This window comes from Schistocerca piceifrons, chromosome 7 (genome assembly GCF_021461385.2).
Source record: "Schistocerca piceifrons isolate TAMUIC-IGC-003096 chromosome 7, iqSchPice1.1, whole genome shotgun sequence".
Lineage (NCBI taxonomy): Eukaryota > Metazoa > Arthropoda > Insecta > Orthoptera > Acrididae > Schistocerca > Schistocerca piceifrons.
Window position 1 is genome coordinate 158,779,758 of NC_060144.1, and position 12,623 is coordinate 158,792,380.

A 12,623-nucleotide genomic window follows, 5' to 3' on the forward strand; every position below is an offset into this window, starting at 1 on the left:
GGTTAAACAGTCTCGTGTGCAATTATGTAAGCATGGAGAACAACTGACAATTATTGTATCTGGCAGGCAGCTTCAAATTTGTGCCTGTAACGGCTTGACTTCCTGACTTCTGTGAACTCAAAAACGGTGCAACGTGTCGAATTTTTTTCTTAACAATGATCTCTTCATACAACCTACCCTGAAGTCCTTTACAAGCCTAGTCACTGTTCCTGAAAACTTCGTATCTGTTTTTTATTTCTAAATAACTTTATGAGTTGTTTTATTCCTTCCACCCCATCGTTACATGCGTCTGGTACCAATATGCACATCGACAAGAAGTGAACTTTGAAGTGATGCATCAACGATTTGAAGGAATCACCAGTATACAAACAATGAACGGATATCATCAATTTGGTTGTAAACTGGTATAGTCTTTTATAGTGGTACTGGTTTTACCATTTATCAGAGCAGTTTCTTGTATGATATATTCGAATTGATGTTTTACCATTCTGGCGATGTTTTGTCAGCATCAGATCACCAGTCAAAAGTTTCAGACGCAGTTCGCTTACTTCAAAAAGAACGCAATAAAAAAATCCGATTCTATTTTTCTTGCATTTTGGAACCGAAAATGAATAGAGACGCACTACCCTTTCACGGCAATAATACACTCCTGGAAATTGAAATAAGAACACCATGACTTCATTGTCCCAGGAAGGGGAAACTTTATTGACACATTCCTGGGGTCAGATACATCACATGATCACACTGACAGAACCACAGGCACATAGACACAGGCAACAGAGCATGCACAATGTCGGCACTAGTACAGTGTATATCCACCTTTCGCAGCAATGCAGGCTGCTATTCTCCCATGGAGATGATCGTAGAGATGCTGGATGTAGTCCTGTGGAACGGCTTGCCATGCCATTTCCACCTGGCGCCTCAGTTGGACCAACGTTCGTGCTGGACGTGCAGACCGCGTGAGACGACGCTTCATCCAGTCCCAAACATGCTCAATGGGGGACAGATCCGGAGATCTTGCTGGCCAGGGTAGTTGACTTACACCTTCTAGAGCACGTTGGGTGGCACGGGATACATGCGGACGTGCATTGTCCTGTTGGAACAGCAAGTTCCCTTGCCGGTCTAGGAATGGTAGAACGATGGGTTCGATGACGGTTTGGATGTACCGTGCACTATTCAGTGTCCCCTCGACGATCACCAGTGGTGTACAGCCAGTGTAGGAGATCGCTCCCCACACCATGATGCCGGGTGTTGGCCCTGTGTGCCTCGGTCGTATGCAGTCCTGATTGTGGCGCTCACCTGCACGGCGCCAAACACGCATACGACCATCATTGGCACCAAGGCAGAAGCGACTCTCATCGCTGAAGACGACACGTCTCCATTCGTCCCTCCATTCAAGCCTGTCGCGACACCACTGGAGGCGGGCTGCACGATGTTGGGGCGTGAGCGGAAGACGGCCTAACGGTGTGCGGGACCGTAGCCCAGCTTCATGGAGACGGTTGCGAATGGTCCTCGCCGATACCCCAGGAGCAACAGTGTCCCTAATTTGCTGGGAAGTGGCGGTGCGGTCCCCTACGGCATTGCATAGGATCCTATGGTCTTGGCGTGCATCCGTGCGTCGCTGCGGTCCGGTCCCAGGTCGACGGGCACGTGCACCTTCCGCCGACCACTGGCGACAACATCGATGTACTGTGGAGACCTCACGCCCCACGTGTTGAGCAATTCGGCGGTACGTCCACCCGGCCTCCCGCATGCCCACTATACGCCCTCGCTCAAAGTCCGTCAATTGCACATACGGTTCACGTCCACGCTGTCGCGGCATGCTACCAGTGTTAAAGACTGCGATGGAGCTCCGTATGCCACGGCAAACTGGCTAACACTGACGGCGGCGGTGCACAAATGCTGCGCAGCTAGCGCCATTCGTCGGCCAACACCGCGGTTCCTGGTGTGTCCGCTGTGCCGTGCGTGTGATCATTGCTTGTACAGCCCTCTCGCAGTGTCCGGAGCAAGTATAGTGGGTCTGACACACCGGTGTCAATGTGTTCTTTTTTCCATTTCCAGGAGTGTATAACCATGTAAACACTTCTCATCCAAAAGTGTACTTCCGGAAAAATTTATGGAAAAGAGTGGCCGACAATGATGCCTTACATGTGGTAGCAGTTCTATAATGTGGCCGAGGAACATTCCCGTGCTATAGTCTCAGCAATATGTATGTGCATGGAGCTTGCAAACGTGCCTTTAATCTTCCGTTCTTATTTCCCCTCTTGCTTCTTATACGACTTATATGTTACTCATCAGCAGCTAATATCCATTTTCTGGAGAATTTCATACATCTTTCCTATTTTACATTTCACCAGGACGACAAATATCGTGAAATAGACTTTATTTTCTTATATCTTTCGTTCTACAACTTCTTTGCTGTGACTGTATGTCAGAGGGTAAGTAAATTTCTATGCACTGACAGAACCAGGCCAAGATCTGTAATGCGACAGACTGTCGTTGGTAGTGCAACTAGAAGAACTATTCATTAGAAACTCTTTCTCGCAGCTCTGTTCGTTAAATAGAAAGTCAAGGACAGTCTACTAGAAGAGGTCAGTGGATATGTCTACCTTGGCCAGATTATAAATATGAAGGGAGACATAAGGCCAGAAATCTATCGACGTATCAAGCTTGGCTGGCAAGCATTTGGGAAGAATTCAAAAGTATTCAGATAAAAAATGCCAGTAAATTTGAAGAAAGCAGTATTTGATCAATGTATTCTTTCTGTGATGACGTATGGCTGCGACACATAGACACTGAACTCATTTACAAAAGGTAAACTTAGGACAGCACAGAGAGCCATGGAGAGATCAATGCTGGGCTATACAAGAAAGGACAGGAAAAGGGCAGCTGACATCCGGTCTGTGACGAAGGTTAATGACATCTTAGAGCACTATGTTCCTTGAAATGGCAGTAGGCTGGCCACGTCGCAAGAAGAAAAGACAACAGATGGACGAAGCTAGTACTGGATTCAGAGAGAGCACCGGAGACCTAGAGGAAGACCACCAGACAGATGGGACAAAGACATCAAGAAGATCGCTGGTATCACCTGGCAGAGAACTGCCCGAAACCGTCCCACTTGGAGAAGACTGCTGAAAGCCTACCTGAATCCACGACTCGAAGAGGCCACATCATTTAATGATTGAATTGACTGATGATGATGATGATGATGATGATGATGGCCTTGCTCCCAACGCAAAGCTCAATGTCAGGGCCAATGCCCTGGTGCCTTTACCATTTCTGAAGCGACAAGAGACCATCATCTAGGAACCCTCACTCTATTTTTAGTACTTCTGTCTATTGTTTGGTTCAGGCGGGATATCATAAAGAAATTTGGCTCTAAACACGTGATAAAAGGCATCATTATTGCGCTCGTAAAATGGAAGAATCGAAATATATTTACAGTCAACATGAACACTGGTCTTTCGTTCTACAACTTCTTTGCTGTAACTGTATGTCAGAGGGTAAGTAAATTTCTATGCATTGACAGAACCAGGCCAAGATCTGTAATGCGACAGACTATCGTTGGTAGTGCTACTAGAAGAACTATTCTTAGAAACTCTTTCTCGTAGCTCTGTTCGTTTAATAGAAATTCTTCCTTGTAGCTCCGTTCAAATATGAGGTGCACAAACTCCTGCAAAGACTTGCAGTTGGAGAATCTGCTTGCACGTCTCTAAACCTGAGATCGACGAACAAGGTACTCTTCCTGTTGTGGATTGGCTAGACAGCCAACCCACTATGAGAGGAAGCCGAAAGGCACGCGTTTTAGCTCACGCAGGCTGGCGTGAGGTCTGGAACAGGTCAAGGAAATGAGACTAGCAAAAAGGACGTAGCTGTGGAATACTTAACCTTAATCCATAAATGGTGAACATCGCTCTTGACGGTACATGTTTTACAGCATCAATAGTAACTGGTTATGGCGCCTTGCTAGGTCGTAGCAAATGACGTAGCTGAAGGCTATGCTAACTATCGTCTCGGCAAATGAGAGCGTATTTTGTCAGTGAACCATCGCTAGCAAAGTCGGCTGTACAACTGGGGCGAGTGCTTGGAAGTCTCTCTAGACCTGCCGTGTGGCGGCGCTCGGTCTGCAATCACTGATAGTGGCGACACGCGCGTCAGACGTATACTAACGGACCGCGGCCGATTTAAAGGCTACCACCTAGCAACTGTGGTGTCTGGCGGTGACACCACACTTCCCGCTGCTTGCTGTGGACTGGACGTTGACCGGAACGTAGTCTGGCTGTAGTGGGACGCGAAATTGAAGCGTCACCCATCCACCAGTGTCAGCCCAATTTGCAGGTGTATATACGTTTAATTTAGTGTTTTGTTTATGTATTTTGTAATATTTGTGATTGTTGTGAACTATCTAAAGTTTTGTATTTATTTTTATGTTTCTTGTACGGAGAGGGCGGCGCAACGGACGGAGACAGCATCTTCACTGCCGGGACCAGAGAGAAAATTGCTGGCCACCATTCGTCGCGGGTCGACAGCCAAAGAGCAACAGAAGATCCTGAAACCGAGTTGTTGCGTTGTGCATCTAAAAACTGAAAAAATAAGAATTTGTAATGTTTCTACAACAATGACGCCATAGAATGTTTAATCATGTTGTAAATGTTCATTACTATCTTGTCAAGGCTAAGGATCACGTCTATATGTAGTATATAGGAAGATAATAAACTATTGTATACCACAAAAGTTTAAATACGTGTTCCGAGAATTTATTTATGAAGAATTATGTTAAGGAAGAAGTATTACTAATTTATTTGACAAGATTATTAATATTTGACAACGTTCATCGCGAGTTTGAGTCTTGAAAGTTTATTCAATTTTGTTTTAATATTTATTAAAGCAGATAACTTGCACTAATATAATTTCTGAGAAGAAACAAACGACATCTAAATTGAAAAAAAGTTTGCGCAAATCAATTGGACTGAGTGACGTAATTCTGCGCATACAGCTCAAATGATGATGTTTTAATTACAGGTTCGTTCAAGAACCATCCAGAGACAATTTTAAAAAGAATTTAAATAATTCTGAAGTGTTTTGTTACTGACGTTGGTGACGAAGTCTGCACATGGTCATATGTCAAAAGAAAATCATTTATACCAAACGTACGTCGTTACCCTACACCGTGGCGACCTTATAAACAGGACTTGTGTGCAACTAAGACACACAGGTACGAAATAAAACATCAAGAGTCCTTCGGAAGTCAACGAGAGTTTTCGTGGAGCCTTCATCAGCCAGCGGCGACTTCGCGGGAGTGGGCATCTGACGGAGCGCAGCCAAGCAGTACGATCACGCAGTTATTCCACGAGAAGGCGCATCCGTTGGGCAGCAGCTGAACGCTGCAAACCCCGACAGCCTTTTTCTCCCTAAGCTAACAGGCCCAGTACGTCAGCTGGGGGTCGTTCCTCCGGCTGGTATTAGAGGTGTGGCTGAGGGCTTCGTCTGTCTACGGTGCGGCCGGGCGTGGTTGCAGCCAGTGACGTCTCCGGTGTTCGACTCAGTGTCCTGCCGGTTGCGGAAGCGGGGTCGCAGCATCTCAGCGGCTGCATCGACGGCTGTTACTTCTGCAGCCCATAGCAGCACACTAATCACCGAGAACTACGAACTACAATTTTAGTGTTCGGTGAGTCTGTTTTAATTTGGAAGTGAAGTGTTGTACATAGGGAGTGTGCTTTTAATAGGATTGTTGATTACAAGTCTGCGTGTGTAACTAGTTAATATCTTACAATACCGTCGGGAAGTGATATGTCAGACGAAGAGCAATCTGTGTCCGATAGGAGCATGAGATCCCTTTTTAGGGGGATCGCTAAATTAAAACAATCTAACGAAGATTCTACTGCTAGATTAAAAGAGGAACTAATACAGGAATTAAAACAGTCTAACGAAGAATCTACTGCTAGATTAAAAGAGGAATTAAAACAATCTAATGAAGAATCTACGGCTTGATTAAAAGAGGAACTTAAAGGGGAGCTAACAAAATCTACAGACGGGTTACAGGAACATCTCAATGAAACCAGTCGAGAATTAAGTGATAAAATAGAGGCTTCTAAAGTTGAAATGCAGAGAAAACTAGTAGGACTTAGTAATAAGATTGCTGATAATTGTAAAAGGTTAGAAGAACATATCCAGGAATCGCGTGAGGAAAAAGCTCGCATGCGAAATGATATTACTGACTTAACCAAGAGACTAGATAATGTCAACGTCTTAGTTGCAAATGAAGTAGAGAAAAATAACGATAAGTTACGACATGAATTTTCTATGCAAACAGAAACTGTTCGTAGAGAATTATTAGAATCTATTCAAGAGTTTTCTACCAAACCTGTAGAGATTTCTTCAATAGATAATGTAGAATTAAAGACATTAACTCTTCGAGTAGAGAAAGATCATACTGAAATAGAAAACATGAAATTTTTAATAACCGAAATATGCAGTAACCTTGAGACTTCCAAAGATAATAACACTGACAAAGGTACAGAGCGTTCACATCGTGAACACAGTGAAGAATCGATATTAGCTAACCGCGTATCCAATACAGAAATGCGAATACAGGAAATTACTAAACGGTTATCGGAATTAGATAATAATGAAAACATTTCAAGTAGTAGAAGTAATAGCGTAATCAGAGACAACAGTCGCATCGTGTTTGCTAGCTCGGACGACAACAACACAAATAAAGAAATCACGGCAAGCAAATCCGACGCAACTCCGTCTCAGCAATCTGAACAAAATCCAACTATGTCTCTCGCAGAACGTTGGTATAATATAACGACAAATTCAAATGTAGAAAGTCGATTTCCTGTATTCAAACCAGGAGGCGAACTTCACCCTATAATCTTTATAAAAGCTTTTGAAGCTTCATTATCTCCTAAATGGAGTAATGAAAAACGGATTCAGTTTGTAATAGGACACTTAGAAGCAGAAGCTGCGGAATGGGCAGTACTGCATAGAACTGAATTTGGGGACTCGGATGATTTTGTTAAGCAGTTTAAACAAAATTATTGGTCAAGAGGAAAACAACAACACTTAACTTTAAAGTTGTTAGACCCTCCTCCATATTCTAAACGGTGGGGAGGTTATAGGAATTATTTCGAATGGCATTTAAACCGTGCTAAATTAATTGAAGAACCAATTATTGAAAGTCATCTAATACGAGTCCTAATTAGTAGGTTACCATATTATGTTAAGGAAAGAATGATAGAAAGGGAATGGTCACAACCTTGCGAATTATTAGGATATTTAGAACATTTAGATATACGTAATAGAGAACGGGAAGACGAGAAATTTAGATGTGGTAGAAATGATAATCCTCGAAATAATAATAATTCAGAACCACGAAAATTTAACAACAACAATCATAGCCGGTATTGTTATATAAAACGTTAATCTAAAGATAAAGAGAGCCAACAAAATCGTGGTAATAACTCTAAAATGCGGAAATTACACAATAACGATAATGAGATATATCATAGTCAAGTAATGAATGAAGGTCAAGTTGTAGGTGACGTTATCATAGAAAGTTCGGAAAACTAGTAAAGTCCTTTAGTACGGGTCGACTAAAGGGAACTGTTAGTCAAAATTATACAAGACCCAATTGCAATTTATCATTAAGCGGCGAAAAGGAAGGTAATTGGCGACAAGATTTACTTCAGGAAGACAATCAGATAAGGGAGAATATAACTTATAAACCCGTTATTAAAGGTTATATTAAAGATACCGAAGTAAATATTATAATCGATTCGGGTAGCAATGTAAGTATTTTATCTAAAGAATTATTTCAACTTAAAAGAAAATATTGGAATTTCCCAACCTTACCTGTAAATGGGGTGAAAATTATAGGCGTTACTGGTCAAATAAGTCAAAATATTACTGAGGAAGTTTACTTAACTTTTGAAATTTCTAAACAATTAATTTCTCACTCTGTACTTGTCGTAGCCAACTTAAATGTGGCCATAATTTTAGGTATAGATTGGTTGTGTAAATATAAAGCTATATTAGATTTTAAAGACTCTTCCTTAACCATCCATAAGGAGGCATGTGCTTTTATAGTGAGGTTTTCTAATAATCAAGTACCTGAAAATTGCTACGAATCCTTATAGATTAAGTACACACAGACCATGAACCTATTAATAGATTCTAGTGATCTGCAATATGAAGTATACCAATGTGAGGCTAGTAATAGTATCGAAACCGAAGTGAAAGATAAATGTTATTCTACGAATTATCTGTCCGGACAAGAAAAGGAAGAGGTGGAATCTTTATTGTTAGAATTTAGAGCCGTCTTCTCAGATGAACCGGGGAGAATCAAAGATTACGTTTGTAAACTTAAGATTAAAGATCAAAAACCATTCTTTAAGAAACCTTATCCTATTCCAGTACAATTCAAAGAACCGGCTAGTAGAGAAATAAGTAAGATGCTAGAACAAAATATTATCGAACGATCATGTAGTGCTTTTAACAGTCCTTTGTGGTTGGTTAAGAAAGCTACCGGTGGGATACGACTGGTTCTGGATGCTCGTGAATTAAACAAAATTACAGAGATGGAAAGAGGCAATGGATTTAACTGCTGGCTACCATCAAGTAATATTACACCCAGATTCACGGCAATATACGGCTTTTCTTTTTGAAGGCAGATCATATCAGTTCCAAGTTTTACCTTTTGGACTTAATATATCAGTGTCAACCTCCATTAGGGCATTAGATTCTGCTTTGGGTCAGCAATTATTACAAAAGATTATTTTATATGTAGATGATATTTCGGTAGCCACTAAAACGTGGGAAGAACACGCAACGATATTACGGGAATTGTTTGACCGTTTAATTGAAAGAGGAATTACTTTAAAATTATCTAAGTCTTACTTCGTAAAGGAGGAAGTGAGATTTTTGGGACATATAGTGGACAGTAAAGGTATTAGGCCAGACCCAGCACGTATTGAAGCTATTGCTCGATGCCCGAGTCCTAGAAATCCGAAACAACTGAAATCATTCTGAGGAATGGTAGGATTTCTGAGAAGATTTCTTCCAGGGCAGGATATTGTTAATCCTAAATTACTGGATTTATTAAAAGATAAATCAGTATGGCTCTGGCGAAAAGAGGAAGAGGAAGTTTTTAATAAGATAAAAGGAGCATTAACAGAAGCTAAAATATTATACCATCCAGATTTCAATCAGGACTTTTGTATGTGTACGGATGCCTCTGATTATGGTGTGTCTTGCGTAATATTCCAAGGTGATCTGACCAATGAAAAGGGATTATATCAGCCTACTGGATTCGCTAGTAGAACTTTAAGTAAACATGAAAGAAATTATTTTCTGACCGAGAAGGAAGCTCTTGCAGTGGTATGGGGTTTTCAAAGATTTAGAGGATTATTAATTGGAAGAAAAACAATTGTATATACTGATCATCAGGCTTTAACCTTTTTGAACAATTGTCGGTTACTTCACCGTAGATTATTACGTTGGGTATTATGCTTGCAAGAATTTCAGTACGAAATTAGGTATATAAAAGGATCTCAAAATGTAGTTTCGGATGCTTTGTCGAGACTTCCAGTAGGAATGGAGAATATTAACATTGCGGAAGAACCAGGAACGAATTACCATGTTTATTTCCTTTTAGCTCAGGAGAACGAACGTAAGATTAAACGGATAGTAACTGCTATTAGAAGCAATCAAAGAAATGACGATCAATATAGGGAACTTATACAAAACCTTAATAATGGGGACGAAACAGTTAATACCCGGTGTGTGTGTGGGTATATTTCAACGACTGGTTGTATTGGAAAGCATATAGGGAACACCAGAGATGGAAAATCTGCATTCCGAAAACTGTTGTGTACGAATTAATTACTTATATTCATGAAGGTTACGGGCATTTTGGAATTCATAAATGTATTAAGCATCTAATGAAGTATTATTATTTCAAAAATATGTCCCGTATTGTGAGAAGTATTATTAGGACTTCTGAAACCTGTCAAAAAGTTAAAGTTAATAACAAATCTAAACGTTATAAATTATATGCTGTAATTCCTCGAGGTCTGTGGAATCTACTGTCATTAGATTTTTTTCGGCCCTCTGCCTCGTATTCAGGAGGATTTACTTATGTGTTTATTGTAACACTACATGGCATAGAACTGATCTGGGATCCGTGCGTCGGCCTGCTTTAAGACAGGCCGCCGACGGTGGCGGGGACAACTTTAGCGAGCGTGTCTTGCTACTTCCGTCTCATTCGTGTGGCCAGCGATGCACCTATAGGAACTAACATCTTAGTGGTGTCGACAGCTGGTGCTAGCGCTACGGCTGACAACACCACATATTCCTTTCATAAACCTGAGTACATGACTTATTAATCTGATTTAACGATAGTTCTGGGATGTAATGCTGCACGTGGACCCTGGATAATATTAGATGAACTAGCACAACCGCCGCCAAACTATGACTGAGATCTCCTGGCACTTACTTCACTTACCACAGCATAATTACAACGAACGGATCTTCCAAAGACCATGTAACTACGAAGCTCGGACCTTCTCGCTGAATTTGGCACTTAAATGTATAGCTAATAAGTGCAACTAAATATCAAATCCTACAAAACATTTTAAGTGGCAACGATGTCGTTCTAGTCGCCTTACAGGAGGCCAACGCTGTATCCGAAGAAAACCTTCTCTCATGAAGCAAAATATCTCCTTTTGATTTTCTGGGTACCACATGTGACCCAGCTTATGCTATAGTGCCGTAAGTGAGGTCAAGTATCGAAAATACCTCACACATTGCCATTTACATTGACAACAGTATTCATTAAGTAATTCTAAAGACTGGCTAGATCACCGTTGTTAACGTCTACAAGACTCCCGCACCTGGCCTAAAAATGTGTTAAATATCCATACCCATGCAACAGTCTACCTCGAAGTCTGAAACACTTACTGCCAGAGCTAGAAGTACGAAGGAGACGGTAAAACGGTGATGCTTCGGTTGTGTGCTCTGACATATTTTCCACATACCTTTACGTTTCACGCTCATGATGAAGGCACGTTATGGTCGACAGCGTGGTAGCAGGAGCATAACCCAGACCTTTGCTTTGTGCCCTCTGATAACAAAAGCCGACCAGCTTTTCCCATACTGAGCATGGTATTGTACCCCAGTAATACATCTTTTCCGAAAACTGGGCGAAATTTTAACCCTGCGGCTAGCGCGTAGAGGCACAGAGTGCCGGCAACTTAGTTTTCTGTCCATAATTAAAGCACCAAGCACACAACAGTGGTGCTGGATATGCTTCGATGACGTCGTCAGGCGAAAAGTTTCACCAGTGTCGCTTTATAAGACCCTTCACAATACCCGTGAGCGATCTGTGAAGTGGACAGCTACACTGAGGCGGTACTGCGTACCTCATGCGCCCGGTGATGTAAGTAAATGTGGCGTATGCTCTGCTGAATGTTTTGAAGATCAGAAGTTATATTTTACAAAAACACTACCAGTGAATGATTTTTAATTACTGGAGATTAGTATTATACTCTCCCTATTGTCATGAAGTTTTGCACCAAGAAAAGAATTGACGCTAGACGATACTGAGTAACTTCTTCAGGAATCATCTGACTAAAAGTACTATGTTGATTACTTTGACAGCGACGATAAATCAGAAATAATTGATGCTGCAGCTTATTCCACTGAATCTGAGAGTCCCATTTTTGTACTGGCGAGGACCAGGAAACTTTATGGATAAATAATCCGTTAGTGATTCCGGGTAAAACAAAACTTAAGAATATAATCAAGGTCTTACCTGCCCCGAAAGTAATGCAACAGGAACTAAAACTAAAATTGAAAGTTTTCTCAAATTTTTTGATAGTGAGATAATTCATTGCCTTGATGCGAAGTCCAATAGATTTATAAATAACAAGCGATCATCTGTGTATTCCGAGAGAGTCCCAATTGCTAATAGAAAGCACTGATGCTCAAATCGATATAGCCACTTAAAGCTGGATAAAGCCGGAGATAAGCTCAGCCGAAGTTTTTGCAAAGAACATAACGATGTTCCGAAATGATAGGCTAAACACGGTTGGCGGTGGCGTGTTTGTTGCTGTAAGAAGTAGTTTATCTCTTCGTGAAACAGAAGTGGATACTGCCTGCAAGTTAGTATTGGCAGAAGTCATTCTTGGCAACAGGAACAAAATAATAATTTGATCCTTTCACCGTCCTCCAAATTCAGATTATACCATTGCTGAAAGGTTGAAACAAAACTTGAGTTTAATTTCAAACACATACCCGACTCATACAGTTGTAGTTGGTGATGACTTTAATTTACCCTTTATATGTTGGCGAAAATACGTCTTTAAATCCGGAGGTATACACAAAACATGATCCGAAATTGCGCTAACTGCATTTTCTGAACATTATTTAGAGCAGTTAGTTCATGAATAAACGGCTGTGGAAACACACTTGACCTCCTAGCAAGAAATAATCTTGAGCTAATAACAAGCATCAAAACGGGCAAAGGGATTACTGAGCACAGGGTTGTCGTACCGATACGGTCGCAGGTTCGAATCATGCCTCGGGCATGGATGTGTGTGTCGTCCTTAGGTTAGCTAGGT